General features: G+C 42.1%; 1 protein-coding gene across 1 annotated transcript in view; it reads right to left on the reverse strand.

Annotated features, from left to right (window-relative positions):
* The window catches only part of LRP1B (LDL receptor related protein 1B), a 566,614-nt gene that overhangs the window by 508,550 nt on the left and 30,111 nt on the right, over positions 1 to 27,953 (reverse strand). The window lies entirely within an intron of this gene.

Consider the following 27,953-nt stretch of genomic DNA (forward strand, 5'->3'; position numbering starts at 1 on the left):
TGAAAGGGGTTAGGAGGCTGCCTAACGGCAGCTCCACCCCCCAGAACACTGGTGGGAGGCGGTGGGACACCGGTGGGAGGCGAGGGCCATGCTGCTGCTGCAGTCCAAGGGGGCAGCATAAGTGCTCCAAGGCCAGCATCTGTGCCAGATTAGACGGCGCAAGTGGCACGGATGCCGGCATAGCAGTCACACTGCCTCCTAAGCCCCCAAGCTCAGGAATGGGCAATTCCAATTACCAGGCCCACTTTGTGGAGCTCCCTAGTGAGGGAGATAAAAACGGGCAATGTTTTGGAGTGTTTTTTTTTTTTAAAGGTGTTGCTGTATTGAGTGTTCCAGACACCCACCTCAGTAGTTAGAATGTACCATATATAAGTAAACCCAAAGAAAACTGTAAACATTATTCAAATCCTACCTTGGCAGAATGTTTTCTCTACTGCTTGTTTAGTTACTTCTATACAAAGCTGTAAGGCAGAGATAACATTCCATTTAACCAGGCTTGGAATTTGGAACTATGCGCAGATATTAATTCTGCCTCTGGACTACTTCCAATCTAAGGAATCCTTAGACCAAAAGATTCAAATGCTCCAATCTCCCTCTATTACTAGACTATAAAATCAGCTTAACAGAATTTATACTGAAGAAACAAAACATATGGCAAAGGGTATTTTAAACTTCTAAATAAAACAATATGGTTTATATATTATAAACTAGAACCTTTTCTGTGCAGAAATGTATTTATTTATGATATTTCGTGCCCATTTTTTCTCCCAAAGGGACCCAAGGCAGGTAAAGGATCCGGCATCTACCCGGCAAAGGTATTATGTCAGCTGGGGGAGGGGAAAACCTTACTAGGGCATTAAAGATTGTTTCATATACTGCTCTGCACATAGTGACCACCTGAACACAACCAAGTAGCAGAAGGAACATTTGACCTGGCATATCCATGAATAATAGTGCCGCTATAACAACAATAATAATAGATCATTACAAAACCAGCGACTGTCATCCGTCCTGCAGAACTTCAGCACAAATTAAGAAGTGAGCGAACTTTCCACATCTCCTATAACTTGGGTGCCTACGTTCACCTACTTTTACCCTCTTACTCGCCTTCTATGCCTCTTATTATACACTTGATTGAGGCAACAAATAAACTAGATGACATCTTAACATTTATTTTAAAAGTAGCTATGGAGCAGAAGGAGATTGATAAAGAGGGTTAGGATCAGTGACATGGTACTAGCTATTCCTAGTGCTGCTATTAGTGCTATTAGTGCTGCCCAGTGGCACAGAGTGGTAAGCTGCAGTACTGCAGTCAAAAGCTGTGCTCACAACCTGAGTTCAATCCCGACAGAAATCCGTTTCAGGTAGCCGATTCAAGGTTGACTCAGCCCTCCATCCTTCCGAGGTCGGTAAAATGAGTACCCAGATTGCTGGGGGTAAAGCGTAGATGACTAGGGAAGGCAAAAGCAAACCACCCCATGAACATAGTCTGCCTAGTAAACGTCGGGATGTGATGTCACCCCATGACCTGGTGCTTGCACAGGGGATTACCTTTATCTTTTTAAGAAAGCAAAACAGACCCCCATACGATACTTTCTAAAACCCTGCCAGACTAATAACAGGGGTGGGGATTTGCACATGAGGAAAGGGTTAACCCCCACCACTCCCCATCCCCACAGCCCTGCTCCAAATTGGTCTTCGACAATTGAATTACATAATTACGTAATTGTGGTCTTAGCAACTTATTTCACTTCAGTTAAAATGGCAACAAATCTAAAGCTGGTATTTTTGAGATATAATAGCGTGCATTTGCATGGCTCAAAAAATATGTAACAAAGAGTCTTAATGAATTCAGTGACAACTGTGAGACTAAACATTTGCCCTGCTGTGTTGACTATATGCAAAATTATGTAAATATGTCTCCAGTTTTGCTAAAGACAAAGAACATTCAGAGGAGTGACAGCAATAATATGCCCTTCAGTCTTCTAAAAGTGTGCATATGAAGCACTATATTTCCTGTTTCTTTCATGAATTTTATTTTCCATACTAAGAATTTAATACATTTTATTGTTTACTCTCTCTAAGTCTTTTATTCTTTCTAGTCTCCCAATCAATTGTAGTAACTCTAAACAGTACTGCTTTCTTCCAATTTACTTCCCCAAGCAATTTAATTTCTCTACTAAAATGTCTATTAAACTGTGTGTATTAAATACCACAATTCCATAGGCTCTTGCATCTAAAAGAATTTACAGCAAGTAATGTTTATGTAACCCCATTACCACAAGTCCTCCTCTGTTTTGCCTTACATTCTCCACAGCTTATGGTTGTACTGCAAGGTTTTGCTGTAGCATATAAATAGTAGAAGAATCAATTACCCTTTTCCTCTGTCCCAGACCCAATAGTTTGCATGCTCGGTTCAGATAATTATAACACACTATAGAATTTTATAGAGTTCAGCTTCTGTTCTAAAACAGAATGACCTGTCATTTCCTAAAAGTGGGGAAGCTGTATATCTCACACAATAGAACCTGCCAAGGAATTTTGTGGTTGTAGCATTCCCGGGGCAGGGCTGACTTTAGTTGGCTCCCTGAGCCCTTTCACCCCAGGAGTGCCCCCTTTTACCAGCGTGAACTAGCGCCAGCAAAAATAGTGGTGCACATGGTTGCCAACCGCCAGGTCCTAGCTGGAGATCTCCCACTATTACAACTGATCTCCAGCCAATAGAGATCTGTTCAACTGGAGAAAATGGCTGCTTTCAAAATTGGACTCTATGGCATTGAAGTCCCTCCCCTCCCCAAACCTCGCCTTCCTCAGGCTTTGCCCCAAAAACCTTCCGCCGGTGGCAAAGAGGGACCTGGCAACACTCGACATAATACTCCTCTACAGAAAAATATCTCTCAGTCTAGAGCAGGGGTCAGCAAACTCATTAGTCAAAAGAGCCAAATATCAACAGTGCAATGATTGAGATTTCTTTTGAGAGCCAAATTTCTTAAATTTAAACTATATAGGTAGGTACACTGTTTATTAACTTAATAAACTTTAATTAAAGTTTTAAGTCTTAATTCAACTATAGGTACACTGAATAAAACTTGATATCATACTTAACAGTGATCTTATTTATTGATAAAAATTAAATTGTCAGTCCCTGCCATTTCCCCCTCCCCATCCGGAGTCCTCGTCTGGAGGCCTGGTCTACTGCCATAAAAGCCTATTGGTAGACCTGGCCTCCAGCTGAGTCCCATTGGGAGGCCAGGTCTACCCATTGGCTTTCTTGGCAGTAGACCTGGCCTCCGGAGGCCCATATATCCTATTGGTAGACCTGGCCTCTGAAGGGGGACTTTTTCCCCTCCTCTGAGTCCAGGTCTACTGCCAAGTAGGGCTGTCGATTCGGTTCGTCCCAGACCAAAAAACAGCTGAATTTCCCCTGATTCGGCGGTTTTTCGTTCAGATGGAACCGAACTCAAAAAAGATGGGAAAACAGGGAGCTGAATTCAGCGAGTTCGGGGTGTTCGGCAAATAAATTAGGCAAATTCAGGGTTCGGCGCAGCAGCATACTCAGTTAGTAAGCAGCATTCTCCAGTGGCCAATCGGTGGCCAAGCTGGGTCTTCTTCTGGCCAATCAGTCGCGATTGAGTGCATGAGCCCAGCTACTGCACGGCCAGGGGAGAGAGAGAGTATCTGTTTGTGTGTGAGAGATCCCCCTTGGGGGGGTGCGTGTGCACATTCGAGCCATTCCGTGGCTGCAGGGGGCGCATTTTTGGGGGTAGAGCCCCCAAACTTTCAGCATCGCTTCAGAGGACCCTTCTTGCAAGAACCCCCATGTTTTGTAAAGATTGGATCGGGGGGGGGGGCGAAATATGGGCCCAGGAAGGGGTCCCCCCCCTTAATATGCATTTTTATTCCATTTACAGCACACATTCGCACCATTCCGTGGCTGCAGGGGGCACATTTTGGGGGGTAGAGCCCCCAAACTTTCAGCATAGCTTCAGAGGACCCTTCTTGCAAGAACCCTCAGGTTTTGTAGGTGGGCGAAATATGGGGCTGGGAAGGGGCCCCCCACCCTTAATGTGCATCTCTGACAATGGGGGTTTGCAATTAGCAGAGCTTGCCTCCCACGCCCAAAGCTCCCAGCCCCGACAAACAGCTGAGCTGTGGGGAGCAAAGAAGGTGGAACAGAAGACATCCACAGTAAGACCCATTTTGGGGCTTTTCTCTATAATTTTTCTCCTGTGTGTGTGTGTGGGGGGGGAAGCAGAGTCTGTGTGTGGGGGGGAGGGAGCAGTTTCTGTGGGTGGGGGGGAGCCAAAGGGGGCTTTCGCCCATTCTGCCTGGGGTGTGTGTGCCCCCTGGAGTCTCTCTCTCCCTGGTTTGAGGGGGGGCTTCAGTTGTGTGTCCTCAGGTTTTCCCTCATTCATAAGATTGGTTAGGTCTATTTTGATGCTTGCTCAAATCTGGTTTTCAAATTGTGACTTAAAGAATGCCTTTGCCTGGTCCCGAGTCTGATGCAAAAGGGGAAATTCCACCCATTCCTGCTCCTTATGCATAGCTAGCATGCCTCTGTCCCTTTCTATGGTTTGCAAACTCCCAGGAGTCATGTGTTGCTTTGCATGGTTTCAAACGTGTTGTTTTGCATGGTTTGCATGGTTTGCATGGTTGCAAATGTGTTGCTTTGAATGGTTTGCAAACTTCTTCGCACCTGCCCCGCCCTTGCTCCCTCCAGCGCAGCTGTTTGTCGGGGCTGGGAGCTTCGGGTGTGGGCAGCAAGCTCTGCTAATTGCAAACCCCCATTGTCAGAGATGCACATTAAGGAGGGGGACCCTTTTCGGGGCCCATATCTCAGCCCCTCCTGACCCAATCTTCACAAAACTTGGGGGTTCTTGCAAGAAGGGTCCCCTCAAGCGACGCTGAAAGTTTGGGACCTCTACCCAAAAAAATGCCCCCCCTGGAGCCACGGAAAGGTGTGATTGTGTTTTTAATGGCTTTATTCGGCCAAATTTTTCCCTGAACTCCGGATCTCATGCCAAATTGCACAGACCTGAGGCGGGGGAGTTCAGACTTCGGCATTTCCCAAATAAAAATGGGCCGAATTTTGCCAAATCCAAATTTTACCAAAAAAACTTTTCAACAGCCCTACCGCCAAGAAGGCCAGTGGGTAGACATGGCCTCCCAATGGGACTCAGCCGGAGGCCAGGTCTACCAAAGGAAGCCTGCCCCGCCCAACAGCTGATAGGTGGGAAGGCAGGAACCTCTGAGCCACCCACCCAGCAATCGCGCAGCTAGAGGGGAGGGGAGGCTTTAGCCTCCCAACCATTGAGGGCAAGGGCAAGGGGGACCCAGCCATTCTCCACGGCGGCGGGGGGGGGGGGAAGACAGTGTGCCTGCTCGCCCACTCTTGCTCTCTCTCAGGCACGCCAGCTCCGCAGCCCGGCTGCCGGCGCAAGCGGGCGCAAGAGCAGGGGCTCCGAACCAAGTTCGGAGAGCCGCACTCAACGGGCCAAAGAGCCGCATGCGGCTCTGGAGCCACAGTTTGCAGACCCCTGGTCTAGAGAATGAGATGTCAAGGCTTTCTAAACTAGAAACCAAATCCATGTCATACCTTTTTTCTTGGGGTCAACTAAAATTATACGAAATATTGTGCAAGTTTTCAAGTTCATCAGTATGTTTCATTAGGCAGATGTTACAAAAATTAAAAAAAGTTCAGGATAACAAAAAGGCAGACCCTCATGCCAGCTCTGATGGTCTTAGATGCCGACAGGCTCACAGATTAATTCAAGTGCTGTAGGTGTCAGATTTCAGCACTTCCATTTTGGTAAACAGAAGTAAACAAAGAAGGCATGGCTCACTTTAAACAATTAAGTCGAACAAGATCTGGATGTTTCTCAAGAACTCATTTGAGACATTCTGCAACCAAAAGAGAAAGTTTTTCTTCAGTTCAGAGCTGTAACTTAAAAGTGACACAAGATAACTTTAAATTATCCAGCTGGAAGGAAGAGAAAAGTCAAGCACCAGGACTCCCCTTGGATCTCTCAATAAAGTCACTGAAATGCTTCTCAAGAAGCCAACAACTTTTCTGAGTAGATCAGTAACCTCCTTTCATGGAACATAAAGAAGCTGGAGTTTTAGACTGCTTTGACATTATCAGCTAGGATTTTAAGACTGTCTGGGAAATAGCTCCTGGGACCGCAGGTACTGTCCCTATGCCTATATAATCTGCTTTGCAAAGGAACTCACCATTCTTCTTTCCATACTGACTCTCATACAACAAATCACTTTATCCTTTGTGGCTGACACAACTTCCTACTCCATATCATAAGACCTTGACCACAATCTTGACAAAACTTGGAATTGTGGGGTTTTCTCACCAACCACCTCTGGTTTGCTCAAGACTCCTTTCTTTTTACTTGGCCTCATAGAGAATTGGTCCAATGCCGAGTTTTTTGCCAAAAGCATAACTTAACAGAAGTAAATGACATGACAAAATACTTAATAATCTCAATATTATTATGACATGCACTCCATCTCCCAAGTTGGTCATTGGGTCTTATATTACACAGAGATGTATATGAGAATTTACTAGTTTGTGATTTGAACTTTACATGATGGTGGTAGAGAGCAAAAGAGTTTAGCTTTATTTGGTTAAACTGGGAAGGTGTAGACTTAGCTACAGCCGATGCTTTCAGGAAATCTGAATCAATAGTCAGTGGATTTGCTGCCAGATGAAGTGCCTGTTTCTGCTATATGCTGCTTGTTTATTTGTAACTAATTACAATATTACAAAGACACCACAAACCTATCATATAAAAGAAATTTACAGTGCAATCCTTAATAGTTATACACATCTAACTCCACTGAGGTCAATAGGAATAGAAGAGTGTAACTCTCTTTAGGACAGCACTGTAAATCATGTAGCATTTGCTCCTGGAACCCTGCATCCCCCAGGAAAGAAGGGGTGAATCAACAGTTTCAGGAACAAATTAAGAATAATTTATTACTTATGTTTCCTATATCTGCTAAGAACACCCTGATTGGTGGCAACATGTATGGGATTCATCTCTACGATAAAACCCCTTACATATTAATTACTTTACCTGAAGGCACCAATTACTAGGATAATGTGACTTCTGAGCTAGGAGACCTTCCTTTTCAAGACCATTCTGCCATAGATTTAAGGGGTTAAATGGCAAGAGCATCAACTAACTTTATCTAAGCATTCCCCTCATTTCTTCAACCAACATCTTGCCACTTATTCAATAGGAAGAACGTCCTGTGAGTTGCATGCTATAGTGTTGCCTCCCATGTATTAGGTAGTCAGTGACCCCACCTTCAAATACAGATGGGAAAGAGACAATTAATGAATAATATTGCTGTCAAAGACAGTTAATGGATCATTTCAGATTAGCAGTACTAATACTGTATTTAAAGAAGTCATCTCCCTTTTATATTTTTTTCCAATTGACAGTCACATTAATACAGATTTGGCACAATTATTTTTTATTGGTCAGCAGCAAGCACTACTAATGCATCTTGACTTTGAGATTAAGGAAGTGCACTAGTGAAGAGCAACTTAATAGTAACAAACAGGAAAACATCCTTATCTTGTCAAGATAGTGATTCTTTCCTTTAAAATTAGCTTGGAGTCATTCATTCAGTAAAGTTCAGCATATTTAGCAGAATGACAGTTTATGTACACAATCAACCATGCTATGAGATAGTCAACCCACCTGCCAACCAACTCCTGCTTTAAAACGTTCAATTTTAAACTCAGTGACCAGGAAGAGGGGTGGAATACCAAAATTGACTTTTTGAGCAAAGAGTGTAGAAGGATTTTGACGGATTGAATTATAGACATGTGCAATAATTGCTCTCTGTGAGGTCAGCTGAGATGAAAATGAAATAACATTAGCATTAAATTAGGGGTTAACGAGTGATTTAACATGCGCACAGAGACATTGTGGTGAGCACGCTGCTTGCAGGTGTCTTGTTTTCCATTCTCTGTTGTCTTTCTAAGGTTAATAGGAGAGAATCCACTAGTCCATGTATTAAGATTTACTTTTTTTCTGTAATAGCCACCTGTTTGTAATATGATTAAATGATTATTTTCTTTTGTCTAGTTTACAAGTACATGATGGACTGGCTTGTAGATTTGGAATGAATTATTTGCTTGCACGAAATTGTTCCACTGTTTCATACTGCAGGATTATTTTCCACCCAGTGTGGATCACAGTAGATGGCTTCTATGAGGTTGGTCCTGTTCTTCAGAATCTTTGGAATCACGCTTTGGTCAAATCCATAAACTACTGAGACAGAACACTCAACTGGGCTATTTCATATAACTGTCCACTCCAGTATTCATTCCACTCAAGTACTCCCATGAAAAGAAGTAGATTTGTTTCATTTTGCCTCCTGTTTCCTATAACAAGACCTGCATCATTTTTAGATGTTATGTACAACAGGAAACTGGAGATCTTTCATTTGTGTGGTGCAATACCCAGGGCTGGTGCTACCATTAGGTGAACTAGGTGGTCGCCTAGGGCGCAGACCTCAGAGGGGCACAGAACTGGCCTCAGCGGCACAGTTTTAAACAGATTAGTTTCTTGAAAAAAATGCAACTGACAATTTATATATATATATATATATATATTATTTTAAGATAAGCACCACAACAGTGCTATGGAATAGAATTAATGACATCTTATAAAAAGTTTTGTGCTTTTATTTTTTCTACATCTGTTTTTGAAAATTGGTTAGCAATGGGGGGGGCAAGTAGTTAGCCTTGCCTAGGGCGCAAAAATGACTGGCCCTGGCAATACCAATACTTGCTGCCTCAGCATGCAAGTTTCTAGGATCATGGCATAACAACAACACAAGTGAACCAAAATACATCTTCGAGTGTCTTTTTTCATCACATCTCATACAATCTGAACAAATAATAAAGTCTTCAAGTGTCCCAAATCCTTCCAGTAGTTAAAGCTTTAGTTGATTAAGCACATTGATCAATCAGTTGAGTCAGCTGCTATGGCTTATAACTTATTTATTGGTTCAATGCTGAATAATGTCTCGACTTAAGATCTAAACTGTTGGTGAAAGAGATCCTCCAAGGATTATTTTAATAAATAGATAACAAGAGACTGAATCCATGAGGTGCTCTTTAGCACATATCTATCAGCATCACAAGACTGAATAAAAGATGCCCAGTGCTGGTTAAAAACCTCCTCTAAATTAACCCAGTCCTCTAGTCACAATATTCTTGATATAGTTGCTGAACATCATACACAATTCACTTTCTCTTCTAATAAAGGAGAACTTATTCTGCATTCAATATATAGACTTTGCTTTTTGTCTGCCCCAGATCTTGTATTGAAACTATGTGTGTGTTAAGTGCCGTCAAGTCACTTCTGACTCATAGCAATCCTATGAATCAATGGGCATTTATGCATGGTCGCGTTAACCTCCTTTATTCCCTGTTTCAGCCAGGATCAAAGTAACCCAAGTTGGGGGAAACTGTATGCATTGGCTGAAATTATTAGGGACAAAACCGTGTGCTAATGGAGGCATGAATACAGAAAAGCAGTCTCCCAAGTTCAAATCAAGTCCCACCCTTAAACGCTGCTCTGTAGTTGGCTTATCTCGCAAGATAAGATTTTCTTCCCCCAAACCCAATGCCACATAAAAAAAGCATTTTAAGAAAAAAAAAACCAAAGCAATCTGAAAGAAGGTGGGGAGAGAAATCCAAGCCTCGTTTTTAAAAATCCATCATTTTGCTCAGAAAGAGCTCCTAGGTAGCAGGAAGCACTTGAATCCCTGCCTCTTTACACACTGCTTTGTGATTGGCTGTGAAAGAAGCCAATCTTCTGTGCTTCCCCTGTTTGGCTATCTGCATGCTGCCTTGAAGAGGGGTTTGCAAAAGGGTGGGGCGAAGCTGAACCTGAGAAAGTTGTACACTCACTCAATGATTCTGGAATAAACCAGGATGAATGGTTTAATTCGGGCCAGAAGAGGAATGAGAAAATCCAGGTTCATTTTGCATTGAAACAGGGTTGAGATGACAGGGCATGAGGTAACGTGCATACAGAAAAAAATGATCCTGGCTGAAACAGGGAATAAAGGAGGTTAAAGCCACCATGCATAAATGACCACTGTCCTTAGTTTGCAAGATCTGAACAAGGCTGTTAAAGATAGGACATTTTGGAGGACATTGGTCAGCCTACACAGTACAATGTTCGGTTCGGTCATCTTTCTTCTGGATACATGTGCATTTTGTCATCACACACGCGTATTACATGCAGAAGAAGTTGCATTAAAAATAATTAAAATGCCATTAAATGTTCAAAACAATTTTCAGCATTGAAAAAGAAGTTTCTTTTTCACAGTCTCCCAGCAAGCAGAACAGCTGCTAGTTTCAGTTTAACCTATGAAGAAATGCAGGAACTACACTAAGCACTAATTGAATTCAATCTATTCTAGACCCTGATCCAGGTAATTGAAGTCAGTGGGATTCATTCTATTGACTCCAAAGGGGACTGAATCAGATTCTTGCTGGCTAGAAACCAGACAGTAAAAGCAAGACTGGGGGGGGGGGGGAGTTTGTAAAACTTTAATCCTGTAATTTATAATTATATGGAAAATATTAAATTATATACCTGCAGTTAAAACAACAAATGCACACATCTGGTTTCAATTGCATGCTAATGGTCTAATTGTTTCTTGGGGCAGGTAAAATATCATTAATTAAGGTGAATTCCTAACCTTAAAAAACAAGCAAGCAAAACCCCCTCAACCTGTTAAATTACCATTCATTTCAATAAAGACAGTTTCTAGACTTTGGGTGAATCTCCAGCCAACATTGGATCTCCAGCCAATAGAGATCACTTCACCTCGAGAAAATGGCCACTTTGGCAATTGGACTCTATGGCATTGAAGTCCCCTCCTCAAACCCTGCCCTCCTCAAACCCTGGAGATCAGTTGTAATAGCAGGAGATCTCCAGCTAATACCTGGAGGTTGGCAGCCCTATGCTAGCGAGAATGAGTCTTGATGTAGAAAACCATTATTTAAATGAGTAAGACTAATTAGCAATCATGATTTAAATTAGTAAGGCTGATTTAAATTTGTAAGACTGATTCCAATCATGATTTAAATTAAATCCACCCTGGCAAGAGGGAAGCTGGGCAATTTTATATGATTTCTCCAAAGTATTGCCATATGATATTTTGCCCTCAAGGCTTCCTAACCCCCAGCACCAGCTTTCCAAGGGCAAAAGAGGGTGCATCGGAGATGGACAGTTTACGAATGTCTTCTACTCACATCTCATAGGATTCAAGGCATTATAGTTAACTAGCAATTTCTTCAGAACTGTTGATAACTCAGAATGCATATTTAACACCACAAGCCTCAAATATTATCAGCCTCGGCTCTTATGGCACACACTTCACCTTAATTTAGATTACTTTTTTGTTCACCACCTTGAGCTTTTATTAAGACTTGTGACACTGCATCAAGACCGATAAAAGCAGGCTAAGTGAAGCAAGAAGAGAAGCACCTTATTTCATTTTCAGAATTCACTGGGGTGGGGGAACCCTGCAACTATGACAACTGTAGGCAGCTTCAGATTTCAGATTCCTTTCACACTCTCCACCAACTCCCTCTATATAAGGTTGTATCAATTGGGCTCATTGGTGTCCCACAAACACATGCACGTGCATCTACAACATGCCAGTCAATATTTGAACGTATGTTAAACCCCCGTAACCTTTCCTTTTTAATAAAACATGTATGTATTTATTTAAAACATTTATTTGCTGCTTTTCTCTCTTGCAGAACTCAGGGCAGGTTATGACATAAATAAAACATTATAAACAATAATTGTAAAACCCATAAATTGTCACAGTTTAAAAACTCCAGTTAGGACAGTCAATAATAAAAGCTAAATCACTCAAATGCAGCCTTAAATAAAACTGCCTTCAACTCCCTCCTAAAGATCAACAACGAGGGGGCCTGGGGCATGTCCCTGGGCAGGTTGTTCCATGGAAAAGGCCTTCTCTCATGTATCCACCAAACAAGTGTCTTTAATTGGTGGGACAGTCAAGAGAACATCATCCCTCAATCTTAATTCCCAGGCAGGAACATATGGGAGAAGATGATCCATCAATCCCAAACCATGTAGGGTTTTAAAGGTCAAAACCAACACCTCGAATTGGACTGGGGAGTGGATCCATAGCCAGTGCAATTGCTGTAGTACCGAGGACATTTGCTGCCGATAGCTGGCCCCGACCAACAGTGGCCACAGCATTCTGAGCTACCTGCATCTTCCAAACACTCTTCAAGGGTAGCTTCAAGTAGAGTGCATTGCAATAGTCTAGTCTAGATGTAACTAAGGCATGGATCACTGAGCTAAACTGACTGAACCACGAATGGATGCAGCGAGTGCACTATCCAGAGCTGGGCAAATGCACTCTGAGCCACAGCAGCCACCTGGTTTTCAAGCAGCACTCTCAAGCTGCAAACCTGGCTTTTCAAGGGGAGTACCACCCCATCTAAGACAGGGGAGATCTGAAGTCTCTGGCCTTTCTACTAACCCAGTGTAGCAGAATAGAAAGATCATGGAAACAGGATGGACAAATTTAAGCATGTATCACATGGTTACATTGCTTGAACATTGACACTGTGTTTACAGCAATCCTAGTTTCCAAATATGTGAAAAGAGCATGTGTATACATTTTGGGTGAGGGTGGATTGCTATATCACAAGGGCTGGCCCTAGACCAGATAGTTCCTCAAGTGAGAAGCATTGTCTTCTTCCCCTTTAGCTTCTGAATTTGTAGAACACTTCAAACCTTCGATGTGTGATATTTCCCCAGCATATTATAAATTTGCACACACAAAATTTAAATTGGCATTCATCATATTATCATTTGATCTTACAAAACCAATTAAAAAGAATTTGATGCTTACTAATCTCGTGAACAGTTATGTTTTGTGATAGCAATATCACCACAATCATTCTAAGACACACTGTTTATTGAAAGGGTATTGATGTTGCAACTATTCCTAATAATTAAAATACATACATATATACTACACTGTGGCCATCCAGGGGCAGCCCATTCATGAAAGTGGGTAGTTAGTCGACAGCTGGGAGCGGGGCAGCCGCACCGCCTCCTCAGAGGCTTCCCGGCTGGAAAATACACAGAATAAAGTATTTAAAAAATAGAAACCCGTGAAACTCCTCTACTTTGCTGGCATAGCAACACTGCAGCATAGAGGAGTGTTCCCAGGCTGAAAGGGGTTTGGAAGCTGACTAACGTCAGCTCCACCCCTGGGAGCTGTGTAAGTGCCCCCAGTGTAAGTGCCCCCGCACTGCCGTCTGTGCCACTTTATCACATCACAAAGTGGCACAGATGCTGGCACAGGGTTACACCAGCTCCTAGGGCACCAGCTCCTATGACCCTGGTTTTCCCATGTCCTAATCCAACATTTTAACCACTATACCACGCTGGCTCTCTGGAGGCATTTAATTCATCCCAACATAAAATTGATAAAATATTTTTTTATATAATTTATCAATAATGCTAACATCACCTACCAACCGCTAAGACTTAGTAGACTGAACTGAGATAGTTCATCTCGGTTTGTCTCCTAGTGTTTCAGTCTGCTTCCTTCATGGCTTGCCATCTGAGCATCTTCATAAGAAAATACATCATGCGTTATACTTCCTGAGCTCTTTTGCTTTGTTGCTGGTCTTTCATCTTGAACTCTTCACGGCATTCTGTGATGTTTTGGCGTTTGTTTCTGCCAAACCTAAATAGTTGTGACCTCAGACACCCCAGATTTGGTACTCCTTTGCACTTGAAACCTTCACTTTGATGATTTGGAGGCCAGGCATTCTGAAACTATGCCCCACCCCTGGCTCCCTGTCCATTAGTCTCTAGAATTATTGGCTTGTAGATGGTATTTTCCTTCCTTGAGCCTGCAGAGATTTAGGAGGCTGCTTACCCCAGACCGGGCTACAAACATGCCGAAGAATTCTAAAGCAAGTTTTGTAGTGGTGCAATGAATTACACTGTATGCCTGGCTGTGACAGTATTCAGATAATTACTATGCCATGCACACTCCAGAATTTCAAATGAAGAAAACAAAATCAGACCAATTAGAAAGGCACACAAGTGATAACAGGCCCAGAAGTCACGTGAATTGGATTTCAGTTTTCTTTGGTAATAAAAAAAACCCCTATCCAACAATGAAAGCTCTTTTGTAATTGCATCAACTTTTACACTGAAAGATATTTATAGCAGTATAATAGACATAAGAGCAGCCCTCTTTCACTTGATATGTAATATATCAAGTGGTTCTTCACCTAAGCAGCAGCAGAAAGAACAGAAAAGTATACGAAGCTGACATTTCCCTTTAAAATGATAAACAGTGTAGTTGTGTTTGACATGTATTTATCACCTGGGTAGCTTTAAAAAAATATTTATTAAGACAAGATTTCTGCAGGAATACAAACAATGACATTACTAGGTGGGAAAAAGTGTTAGAACCTTTAAACAATGCTTAAAATGTTTTGAACTTTTTTTTACAATTAAAAAAATGCCATTCTACATTTTTCAGCCTCTGTTGATATGGCTTCATCTTTTAAGAAATACCACACCACCAAAGGGATAATCAATGAGCCTGCCTAGCTTGCTTTCAACTATTTTTCATAGCTACTACAGCTAGGGTTGCCAGGTCCCTCTTCGCCTCTGGTGGGAGGTTTTGGGGGCAAAGTCTGAGGAGGGCAGGGTTTGGGGAGGGACTTCAATGGGATAGAATCCAATTGCCAAAGCGGCCATTTCCTCCGGGTTAACTGACCTCTATTGGCTGGAGATCAGTTGTAATAGCAGGAGATCTCTAGCTAGTACCTGGAAGTTGGCAACCCTGACTGCAACTCAGTGAAGTACTCTGCCCAAAGTAGTAAGGTTGTGTTAGGAAACCCTGTAAGACATTACTCTCCCCCTACCTCTGCACAGTTCTTAAAGGTAAAGGTAAAGGTCCCCTGTGCAAGCACCAGGTCATTCCTGACCCATAGGGTGACATCACATCCCGACGTTTACTAGGCAGACTTTGTTTACGGGGTGGTTGCCAGTGCCTTCCCCAGTCATCTTCCCTTTACCTCCAGCAATCTGGGTCCTCATTTGACCGACCTCAGAAGGATGGAAGGCTGAGTCCACCTTGAGCCGGCTACCTGAAACCGACTTCCGTCGGGATTGAACTCAGGTAGTGAGTGGAGTTTTTGACTGCAGTACTGCAGCTTACCACTCTGCGCCATGGGGCACAGTTCTTACAACTCATTAAATCTGGATTTCACCCCACCAAATCATCATTTTATTGGAATTGGTGTTTTGTTTCCTTTTGAATTATAATGCTGTGCAGTAAACACATTACTGATTTTTTTTGTTGTAGGTGAGATACAGATTTGTAGTTTTTGAGGGAGTGTGTGGTGGCCGACTGTACCTATTACTGATGTTTTATTTCTGTTTTAAATTAACTGTTCATGGTAGTTTCTTACCCACCTTGATTGTCATGGAAAAGTAATATACAAAAATAATAAACCATCTTTGCCAGCAGTAAGATTCCCATTGAAGATACTAAGCTTGGGCATGGTCAGAGGAACAAGTCAAAGTGCTCTCAGCCCTTGGGTTCTTAATCTGTTGCTTGCAGCCTATGCCTTCAGATAAGTCAGCCAATAAATCCAGGATTTTTGTTTGCTTGTTTTAATTAGTTCATTTATATTGTATTCTTAACTGCTGTAAGCTTCTGTGGGCTCTTTCAGTGGGTGTGGGGGGGGGGAACAGGGTACAAATATTTACATGACACACCAAAGTGAAGCCTCTCCCCTCTGACAAAATTCCTCTTTTAAGTATTTTCAAATCTACCCGAGTAAAAATTATTAACCTTACTCTAGATAATTTCTATGAGGGCATGCATTGGTCATGAGTCCTGAAGCCATAAGAAGAATTAAAAATACTATATTAATATTCAAAAAGCCATTCTTCATACCTATGCAGACTGTTAACATAGAAAAAACAATCTGCAACCTTTGTGTTACCTGTGAAGGGAATTTTAGGTACACTTGAGATTTAACAGAGTGCAAAGTAAACACTTACCATTCAAAACTGAAGTTTTTAAAACATATACCTGTGGGTAAATATTAGTGCAGGAAAGGGTGCTAAAATGCTCACTACTGATAACTTTGATCAGTTATTCTTAGTTATCCTTCCAAAATGTTTTTATTTACTTTAAAAGGTAAAGGTCTCCTGTGCAAGCACCAGGTCATTCCTGACCCATGGAGGGATGCCACATCCCAACGTTTACTAGGCAGACTTTGTTTACGGGGTGGTTTGCCAGTGCCTTCCCCAGTTGTCTTCTCTTTACCCTCAGCAAGCTGGGTACTCATTTTACTGATCTCAGAAGGATGGAAGGCTGAGTCAACCTTGAGCCGGCTACCTGAAAGCGACTTCCGTGGGGATTGAACTCAGGTCGTTAGCAGAGCTTGGACTGCAGTACTGCTGCTTACCACTCTGCGCCATGGGGCAGCTCATCATCATCATCATCATCATCAATTTTATTTGCGGCTAGTATCCCAGATAAAACAGGTAAAGTTGCTTAACCTATATCTCATCTTTCTCCACAATGGAGACCCAAAGTGGCTTATATCACTGTCCTCCAGGTTTTCCTCATAACAACTGTGAGGTACATCTGGCTAAAAGGGTGGAAGACCTTGGGCCAGTCACACTAAGCTTCCATGGCAGAGTGGGGAGATGTTAGTTGCCATTTTATGGATTTCTCTTCATTTTGTGATACATTTACAGTGCAATCCTAAAGAGAGTTACTCCAGTCCAAGCCCATTGAAATGTACGGGCTTAGACTGGAGTAACTCTCTTTGAGCTAGCACTGTTGATTCTGTTCTGAGATTTTGTTGTCAACTGCTTTGAGAAGGAAAAACATACTATAAATACCTCAATAATAAACAGATAAGCTTAAAATGAGAAATAAAGAAAAAAAGACAGTTGGGGAGAGGGGTCTTAGCAACAGGCAAGTCAACCAGCAAGGTTTTGTGGAACATGGAACCACTATTTTCAGAGGCGATAAGATTGCCAACACCAGGTATCAGAAGCTAACAGGGAGGGATCAAGCATTCATACTGTGCTTTAAATTTCCTAAAATCATCTCTCTGGCCAGAATTTTAAACAGAATTATGAGTTGGGGGGCTTTGGGTAAGATATGGGAGGGCCGTTGCCTTACAGGTGCTGGTTTATTTGTGACTGCAGTAAATGGAAGCAACACAGGTTACAGGAGGGGTCAGACTACAGAGGAAAGACACAATATCCTTACAGGCAAGTCAAGGGCAACACAGAGTAGAATAAACGGCGGGATATCAGGGACACATTAAGGTCTCCGTCACTTCTGTAGTGAAATTTTATGGGTGCCTCAATGGCCATTTTAATAGTCCTTAAGGCAAGAAAAAGCTCTCTCCTCATCATCATTTATAGGCTGGTGTAATGCAATATGGCAGTAGCAGTTTCATGGTCTGGTCAGGTCAGCAAAACTAAATTTGGAATTAACCCGGTGGTTAATTGCGTTAGGATCTGCCACAAAGATACCAGAGTGCTCTAAAAGCACAAGGCATTCACGAGGCTCAGAAAAATTCAGGAGGTCTGCTTTAGCTTATTAGTTCCTTAATGGAGAGCCTCAAATTCTTTGCAACTGTGTTTCCTGTCTGTGCACTACATGTCTTGCTATTATTTTCAGTGTTTGATATAATGAAGTAAAAAGAACCTTGCTAATTCCTGACAATCAGATTGACTTGAAATTGTATCTAAGCAATGGATATTGCACAGACGTCATGGGGGTGGCATTAAGCCTCAGCTGACTTATGGTTAGGGTTGCGAGGTTGCAGGAGGTTTTAGGGAAGGAGCCTGAGGAGGGTGGGGTTTGGGGAGGGGAGGGACTTCAATGCCATAGAGTCCAATTGCCAAAGCGGCCATTTTCTCCAGGTGAACTGATTTCTACCACCTGGAGATCAGTTGTAATAGCAGGAGATCTCCATCAAGTACCTGGAGGTTGGCAACCCTACTTATGGTGATCCTGTGGAGTTTTCAAGGCAAGAGATGTTCAGAGGTGGTTTGCCATGGCCTGTCTCTGCATTGCAGCCCTGGTATTCCTTGGTGGTCCCCCCATCCAAACACTGACCAAGGCCAACCCAGCTTAGCTTCCGAGATCTGACAAAATCGGGCTAGCCACAGAAGCCATAAGGAAAGGTAAAAGGGTAAGAGAAAGGGGCAGCGATGGAGAACAGGCATCACATACTGAGATTTGGCAATGACACAATATAGAACACTGGACAGGGTGGCACTGGGGTGATCTTACATGACACAGAACTTAAAAGTAGATTGAAGAAGTCCTTTTGTAAGGTCGTAATGGGATCAGCCTTGTTCTTGTAAAACAACAAAAAGCAATAAAACACAGCAGGCTTATGGTGCTTTGGAGGTGGGATGTTTTCTTTGCCTCAAAATAACTAATTTCCTGTATCAGCTGGCAGTTGATTTTGTCAGAGTGTCTGTTCAAACTGGTTTAATCAGGAAACTCTGATGAAATGCAAAATATATCTTGGCAAGACTGAATTATAGTCAGTTACACTGCCTCGTAGGCTGCTTGTTCCCCCCTACACACCACCACCATCTTGTTATATGCTTGTCTAGCTTGGGTGGGAAAGTGTGACTTCCTAGGAAAGACATTATGGGATGCATGAAATAAAGGTTCACTTATTAGACGCTTCTGAAACGATTCAGTAAGGCAGGGCCTTAAACGCAAAATATGACAATATAAAGTATTTTCTTACTCCACCTCCACCCCAAAATAAAAAGTATCCCTCCCTTACAAAAAAAAAAAAAAAAAAAGGTTTATGTTTCAACATAATATGAACTGCACTGTTTACGGTTATTATTCTTTAACAGCTTTTGATCACTGTATGTTTTTTTCTTTTAAAATGTTTTGCTTGAAAGTCAACATTGGTTTCCTCAAAGTTATTTTTCCAGGTATAAATAAGTCTGATTTTTCACTTGTGAACAAGCCATATAGTACAGTGGGATAATTGGGTACAGCCAGTTCTAGAAGGAACTCAGAAGGAACCTAAATATTAAGAAGCTACACAAACTGTTTCCCTAAGCTTCCAGATTTATAAAGATTTGTTATGGTAATGACAAAGATGCTCAGGTTTAACTTGCAGTCTGAGAACATAGCAGAATGATTCACCAGGAGTATATAATCCTATCTGCAATGATTTCTTACACATGTTCACTTTGAAGTTGTCCTACTGTTTTCTGGGAGCCTTACTCCCAATTAAGGAAATGTTGAACATCAGTCAAGTTACCTAATGTAAAACGCAAAGGCTACAATGCTAAGCTAAGAATAAGCGATCAAGGGTTATCTTGCACCTTAAGGCCATTTATGCAGGGTCAATTTTGAAGCTCACTCAAAGCTTGTTTTAAAAATGTAACCTTTAAAAAGCTTATTCACGATTCCGACACAAAAGGAGAAATTCCACCCCCCCCCCTCGCCTGCTTCTTTGTTCCTTCCATTAGCCAACCGCCATTTGCATAGCTAACGCGCAGCTGTCATTTTGCATGGTTCTATGAGGGGATTCTTCAGTGTGTGGGTGGAGCAACCACAAAAGGTCGTGTTAAAGGGGCTCTTAAGAAATGCGAAGTAGGTATGCGCGGGCTTCACAATCACTTCCCGAATGACGGTTCAACGTGAAAAACTAAAAAAAATATGTGGGGCACTTCAACCTGGAATGCACTGCTAATTACCAAGCATAAATGGCATAAGTGTTTTGTGAGTCAGCTTTCCAGAGACAGAGCCTACTTCATCCAAATGCATGAACTGCTGGATGTGGGTAAAACAGAGAAAGGGCGGGTGAGATATGATTACAAAGTGTGTCTATTTCTTTCTGGAATTAACACTGAACAAACTAGGGTGGATCCAACCATCCACGTACAAAAGGTAATAATTTCCCCAGCATTCCTGTCCATTTCGGCAGCCTCTTCCAACCTGCAAAAAGATCATTCTCAGGAATACAGGATCCATGCAAAGGAACAGCTATGCAAGTTTGTAGGCTGGCTGGAATAAAGAGAAACAAGGGAATGAGATCAAACCCTTTCCTCAATAGAGCTGTGTTTGTGGAACGGGAAGGAGGAACAATTTTACCTCCTTGGCCTTCCTTACTCCAGCCCAGCCCACCTATGTGGCTATTCTACCACACAGGTCCTGCAATCCTAGCAATATTTATTATTCATTTGTTTACAAAATTCAAATCCCACCTTTCTGCCCTCACAAAGGCCACCAAAGTGGCTAAGAAGTTTTTTAAAAAATACATGATAAAACCACATTTTAAAACCATTAAAATCAACGCCCCCCCCCCAAACACACATCATTAAAACAAATTAAAAACAAAATTAAAAGGTGTACAAAGACAGAAAAACAGCCATTAAAACAATGGTCAGGAAGGAGAGATCACCCCCATTCAAATCAATATCCATGAAAATTCAGGAACATGGTATAGAAGTATTTCAGAAATGGTACTTTACCCCACAAAAATGTCTTATAAATAAGGTAGTAGATAGGCATTGTTGGAGAGGATGTGGGGAAATTGGTACATTTATTCACATATGATAATTCACAGTGGGTAGCCGTGTTAGTCTGTTTGCAGTAGTCAAAAAGGGCAAGAGTCCAGTAGCACCTTAAAGACTAACAAAAATATTTTCTGGTAGGGTATGAGCTTACATATGGTGGGACTGTCCAGTTATACAAAAAAATTGGAAGGAAATTTTTCAAAAAATTGAGGTGATTACCAAAGAAAAAATAGAACCCTCGGCGCAGATAATTCTCCTTAATCTATTTTTGAACAAAAACGGGAATTGTACACAGAAAACATTAGTAAGTTTTTTTATTATAGCAGCGAGGTTGGTAATCGCTGTGAATTGGAATATGGCAGAAAATATTACGTTGGACAGCTGGCGATAGAAAATAAAAATGTTCATGATTTTGGAAAAAAATACTTTTAATACCAGAGTAATTCAAGGATATAAGGTGGGGAAGAATTTAATAAGGTTTAGGGTAATTTGTTACTTTATTTCGGAAAAACCTCTGACTATAATATAAGTAATTTAATTAGGTAAACCAATATTTTATGTCTTAATCAGCAGAGAATTAGTGGAATGTATTGTTGCTCCCATTGGGGTTTGCAAATGAAGTTAAAGAATGGTCTTTTTCTTTGGTCTATTTTTGTGATCTTTTTCTATTTCGGTCTTTGTATCTATGCAGTGCTTTTTCCCCTTAATTTCTAATGTTCCTGTGTTGTTGTTTTTTGCACTTAAAACTATTTTTTTTAAAAAGGAAGGAGGGAGGGATCACTAAGAGAATGCCAAATGAAACAAAAAAGTCTTCACCTACTGGTGGAAGATGGCAACAGAAAAGGACATACAAATCTCCCTGGGGAGAGAGTTACAGATCTGAATAATCTACTTTCAGGTGGTCAAAGGTGACCTTCAGGTGGTCAAGAACTGAAAGGAATGCAGGAAAATTCCATGTTCTGTGGATGGAGAGGTAAGATCCATGGCACTTGCAAGTATACTGTATTTAAAGCAATGGGATGTGTTTCCTGGATAAAAATGATTAGCAGCATGCACTGATGTTCCCATTGTGAGATCTCTGAAATACATTTTCTTTGGTGGCATTAGATACAAATATCTGCAGTGACTTCATATCCCAGCAGGCATATACAGATCCATAAATGGGCATCAGCCAGCTCTGACCTCATTAATGTTGCTGTGAATTTGATTATTATATTGTATTTAGTCATTTAAACTATTTATAGCCCCCCCTTTTTTTCTGCTGGCAAACTCACTTTATCATTTGGGAATTTGGCCTTATTATTTCAGCAGATCTACACATTATGCTTTTACACTATATCTTCATTTAAAGTATATGCTGCTAGATCCATGCTGGCAAATGATTAAGCTACCAATGGTGGCACTGTGTAGTGCTCCAACCATCTTCATTTATTGTGCCAACTGCCCTCCTTCCTTAAGAAATGAAATTGGCTTTCTACGCTCTGATCTTTTCCAGGTTTAATTCCTTTAAAGTCTGTTTGGAAACTTCTACTGGTTCAAATGTGTCACCTCTGCATGCTGCCTTCTGAGCTGAGTTGGCCACCACTAGATACAGGGCTTTTTCTGTTGTGGCACCTCATTCCTAGAATTCCCTCCCCTAACCATTCAGCAAATGCCAAGCCTGTTGATTTTCTTGTACTCAATAAAAATATTACTCTTTTGCAAAGGATTCAAATTGATGAAATGTTTTTATATGACTGATTGTTGTATATATACTGCTTTCATAAGCAATGGTTCTGGGACTTACTCAGAGCCAGATTTGGTGTCCCGGGTGGGCACGGGAAGCAGAGGGTCAGAGGTGCGGAGGCTGCGGACAGCGAGCTCATGTCGGCCACCACCTGCAGAAACCTCCTGATTGGGCTCGGGAGCAACAAGACTCCCAGCCAATAAGGCTACAGCCCGATGAGCCTATCGGGTGAGGTTGGTGATTGCTGGGGGCAGGGCGAGAGTAGCAGAGCAGGAGAGGAGTTTTCACTCCGGTCCTCCTGCTCTGCATTTAAAGCAGAGCTTGCTCCGATGCCAACTCAGTCCATCTCCAAGTTTGTCCCAACCCTCCCTCCCTGTTTGTTGTGGTTGTTCTAGTTATGATTGTCACAACTCGGGTGGATTAAGCATGGGGGCTGGATTGGTTTACTGGGGGGAAGTGGCCTGCATGCTCCTTCCCTCCCTTTGGGTGACCCCCATAAGGGGTTTTGGGGGAGGCCATGGGTTGCAAGATACCTGGCTCAGGGGCAGCATGGTTAGCTTCTACCCAAGTGGCAGGGGAACCACCAAGTGGCTCATGCCTAGGTGAATTCCCAGCACCACTATCCCTTGCTACTTCCAGCGGGCTCGCTGGGAGATGAGGCACATCAGTTCGCATGGGGGCAGGCTGATGTTCCAATCCAGCCCTCATGCTACGCCAATGCATTGTTACAGCTGTTTGCCAATAAAAGAGTTGTGGCCAACTTCTCTCCAATTATATGTGTTTTGTGTTTATTTGTGTGCTATTGCAGTTACTTGTTAAGGCAAAAAGAGTTCATGCCCCTGACAACGTTAGCCCCAGTAGCCCTAGGACAGCAAATAATGAAATGCTTTAAGAAGAGCAGGGACAGCTTATCTTTCTGCTTCTGCTGATTTTTTTTTCTGTTGGTCACAGTAGGAGTTATGTCCATTTGTATGCTGCTTTTTTTTTATTACACCAGCATGATTTTGTTTACTGTTTTTAATAATTTTAAAAGTACTTGGAACGCCCTGGCTTTTAAACTGTGCAAATTTCAGTTGGGCAGGAAAAGACAACTCTCTTCCTTTGGCTGCAGACAATTTCAAGCTTAGGCTTAAGAAGAGCAACCATATCTCTAGTTCCATTCATGCACTGACTGAATTCCACGACCACCCCCACAGCACGCGCACAGAAATCTGAAATGGTACCTCCAGTACAAACAACATAAAGAAATACAAAGAACAGAAATTACATCTCCTCCCTTAAAAGTTGTGTCGAGGATGCATTTCCTCGTTTTTTTGGTTCACAGCTCTTGCCTATGACATGACAGAAAAAATAATTAAATCCCAAACCTATGACATTTTTAGAAAGAAATACCCAACACCACCTGTTAGGGCTGTGACAAGCAGATTGCATTCACTGGTGTAAGCTTCTGAACGGTGTATGTTTACAAAGGGAGGCAAAAGGGAGATGGGGAAAAAAGAACACTAATAGACTGAAGTGGGAAAATGTCTATGTAGGGGCTTTTCATTCTTCTGTCAGTCATCTTGCATCCTGTAACACATTTAGTTTTTAGACTTCGGTGCTCCTGTGAACAGAAAATCTCAACTTAAAATCACGCAGGCATCTCAAATGTGCTTTCACGTTTAAGTACATAAACTGCATTTGGCTTCAAACACTAACACTTTGACACCTTGGATTGTTTATTATTGCTCTCTCATTTGAGCCCCCCCCCCAAAAAAAAAATTACTAGAAGACAGGGTCAGAAATTGATTATCACCACAAAGAAGAAAAATAATAGAATATAAAGCATGGCTGATCAAATGTTACTCTAGTTCAGACAGAAAAAAGTAAAGAGAGCAAAAATAATGCTAAAAATTATTGATTTATTAAAAGCCCGCACAGAATGCTGTGATTAAGGGTTTTTTGTTTGTTTGCTTTCTTGCTTGCTTGCTTTTAGGAAAAATAGATTCTCCTAGGGTGAGAATGAAATAATAATGCTGCATACAACTGCATACTATCAGTGCATTCCTGAGGTGGGGGTCGAACGTTCTCGGGAGGTGGTGTGACCCCACCACCAGCATAAGTGGCCTCTTGTCACGGAATAAGCGGCACTTACGCTGGCGACGGGGTCATTTCCGTTGGTGCCTGGGCCCCGCGGAACTGCACGCCACCCCTCCGACGCTGCAGTCTCTCCAGGACCTAAATCCCGAAAGAGATATGCGGTGCCAGCGTGGGAGGGGGTATTCCCGGGGGAGGAGCTAACAGTAGTCAGCCGCCGGTTAGGTGGCTCCCTATCCCCTTTCAGCCACTTCTGCCAGTCCTGGGAATGGTGGTGCTGCGCCTGCTTTTTAGCAAGCGCAGCCTCGCTATTCCCTATGGGGCGAAAGGCCCCGGTTAAACAAAAAAAAAGCCGTGTACGGGGAGCAGCTTAGGAAGAGTCACTGCTGCGCCTCGTCCCCGCTGTCCCCATATGCCTCAGCTCAGGAATGGGCTGTATTAGTTACTGCAGGGAACAGGGAAGCAACTACTGCTGATCCGATCTTCTTGCGCTGTCCCTGCACGGCATCCACTCTATTCCTCAGGGTCCCTCATAAACAGCTTTTTCTTTCCTTTTATCCCTTAGAAGCTCCTTGATCCATTGATCTTGAGCAGCATATATCTAGTGTTTGAGGGATACAAGGACTGAAACAAATCTTGCCACTGACAATGTCGCCTTGGGATCCCTATCGCGTAGTAGAAAAGGCATCATGTCAGACACAGAGGCATTAGATTTGTATGTTAAAAGGGGGGAGATATAATGTGATCGAAGTTCCTCGTAAAAGCGGCATTACAAAATGAAAGCAGAGCTGAGTCTGTGCACAGCAGAAGTCTATAGTTTGGCTGCTTGAGGAATAAGTTCACACTCAGGCTTATAACTTTAGAAAAGAAATAGAAGTTCTTTATTGTAGGTGAACGCCATACTGGATAGGAAAGACAGAGTAAAGTCTTCTAACTAACTAACTAAGCTAAGATGGAGAGAGATTGTAGAGCACATGTCCAGGCCTCATGGTGGACAAAAGGGAGAGAGAAGGAAGGAAATGGAAGGAAGAGAAAACCCCCTAAGAGTAGCACTCTGGGTAACAAAGGGACAGCAGTGGGAGTGGTTAAAAGGAAAAAAGGTCCTATGTACCCCTATACTATCTAACTCTCTACTGCCCTCCCTAGTTGATCCAAGGCCTGTGCTAGCATTAAGCGACATTGCACAGTCCATTCCTTCCAACACAAAAGGGCATGAGCTAATGAATTGATAGAGCCAGAAAAGCAAGGACAGGTCCTGTCTGGATATGGTATATTCAGAATTCTCCCCTGCATAACCATAGAGGGGTTAGCATTCAATCTAGCTAAACAAAAAGCTCTAGAAAGACGAGGAGTTGTCAAATAATATGTATAAGCAGGCAAACTACGTGGAGGGGGTATTCCGAAGAACTGGGATGAACAAACACGGCGAGCACGAAATGTAGTGCTGTTATAATCAAGCTCTTTAATGTGCTTTTTAATTTTGGTGAAAGCTTCAGTTTTCCCAAGATCTAATAACATATCCTGCGAGAAGCCCGACAATGACAGTTTCTCATCTAAGATTTTTTGACATGAGGATTTAAAAGGGTCGTGCTTCAGAGAAGCTAGAAACCCCTCAGTGCTAAAGCACAGTTTAAGGTGTAGTTTAAAGGCGGCCAACCATGCCCTAGCTTCGAGTGACATTTGGCCAAACTCAGAACGAAGAGTAACGCCAGCATAAGCAGCTTTTTAGTGGTCAGAGAATGCTAGGAGAGGGAGAAGAAAAATTGTTCTACGAATTCAATTCACGGTTCAACTGAATCCAACCCTGGCTTGTGCTGTATTAATATTCATTCAGTCAGTCAGTTAATCCAACCCAAATATGCGTACGTTGTTCCTTATTGTTAGCAATCAAACATGTTATCCCATGTGTTTCAGTTTTGCTTCCTAGGAACACTGGTCGTGAAGCTTAGACTCAAAAAGTGCCTATGACACCTATAAAATTAATCTAGAGCAGCTCATCTTTTGTTTTCATCTTACGTTCTAGAATGAAAACCATTTCCAGAACTAAGCGTATAAACAGGGTGCCAACAGCCTTTAAAGAAAACGCAGCCTTGACATGCTGTTATGTGGGCAGAATATTCTTAGCTTCTGAATGTGAGCAAGTGTTATAGTGGACAGCCGTAAATATCATGCATCTTCCTTTCCTTATCACTTCACCCTGTGACACACAGATCATAGTGATGATAAAATATTTCCTTTTGATGGATTGTTTCAGGTTTTCTAGAAGGCTGACAAATGAAGTGAAAATAAGTATGGCCTTGCAGTAGCACATGACAAATAAAACAAAACAAGAACAAGCAGCGGTTGCTGAAATAAGGATGCTTCAGTGGCTACCTGTGGACCCTCTTCAGAGCTTCTGTTCCTAAGAGATCAAGGCCGACAGCTGACCTCAATAACCAACATAATGTGCAGCTATTTATGCCAACGCTACACCTGATTATTTAAATGAATTGTATTTAGGAAAAATAAAAGATCAGCAGAGCTGACAGTTAAGTTATTAGTGGCAGTCTTGATGCTTCAGGGGACCTTCCCACCTTGACTTACTCAACTTAGTGGGGTGCAAGATTGAGAAATTCGACCTCCCTTCTTCCAGCCAGGCTACATCATGACAACAAGCTGGTAGAGCTTCTTTTAAGAGGCAGTCTGAATGGGCCTTGTTACTCGCTCTTTCCAAAATTATACAGTCCTCTCCTGCAGAATAGTTTTCAGCTATGTGGAAAGCAACAGGAGCATTTAAATTACTGTTTTTGTCAGGGACTGCATTTTGCATGTCTCCCACACTTCAGTATTCTCTATTTTCCTCCAAATATAATGTGTTCAGAAAAACAAACTAATCAGCCAGAGCCAGCAGTGAATAAAAATCACAATTATACTATGAAACTAAATTGTGCAAAGACCCCATTCTTTTTATCATTCCCTTTCTTCAAAGTTATAGATAGGAGATGGACTAATGCTTGTGGACATTTGAGAGTATTGGCTTTTCTCCTCGTTACATCGATGCAGAGGTTGCTTGTGCTGCTTCTACTATGGCAAAAATAGCAGTCAGAATATAAATTCCATGCACTGAAAATGTGTGTATTTCTTATTTTCTTTCTATGTAAAAGACATCAAAGCTTGAAGAAAAATATTTGAAAACCTTGAATCCTGTAATGCTGAGCTGTCATTGTTTTAAAATTAAAATGTCTATTGATAGAACATATTTTAAAGGGGTCTTTTTCGGTCCACACTAGGAGTAATCTGAAATAGCAGTAACTAAAATTCTACAGTGTCCAAATCCTAGTATTTTATTATTAAATTGGAGGGGGATTTTGCTGTTAAGTCACAACTAACTTATGGCAACCCCCGTGGGTTTTCAAGGCAAGAGATGGTTTGCCATAGCCTGCCTCCGCATCATGCCCCTGGTATTCCTTTAAGGTCTCTCATCCAAATACTTGCTAGAGTTGAGG

The sequence above is a fragment of the Euleptes europaea genome, chromosome 15, assembly GCF_029931775.1.
Source record: "Euleptes europaea isolate rEulEur1 chromosome 15, rEulEur1.hap1, whole genome shotgun sequence".
Lineage (NCBI taxonomy): Eukaryota > Metazoa > Chordata > Lepidosauria > Squamata > Sphaerodactylidae > Euleptes > Euleptes europaea.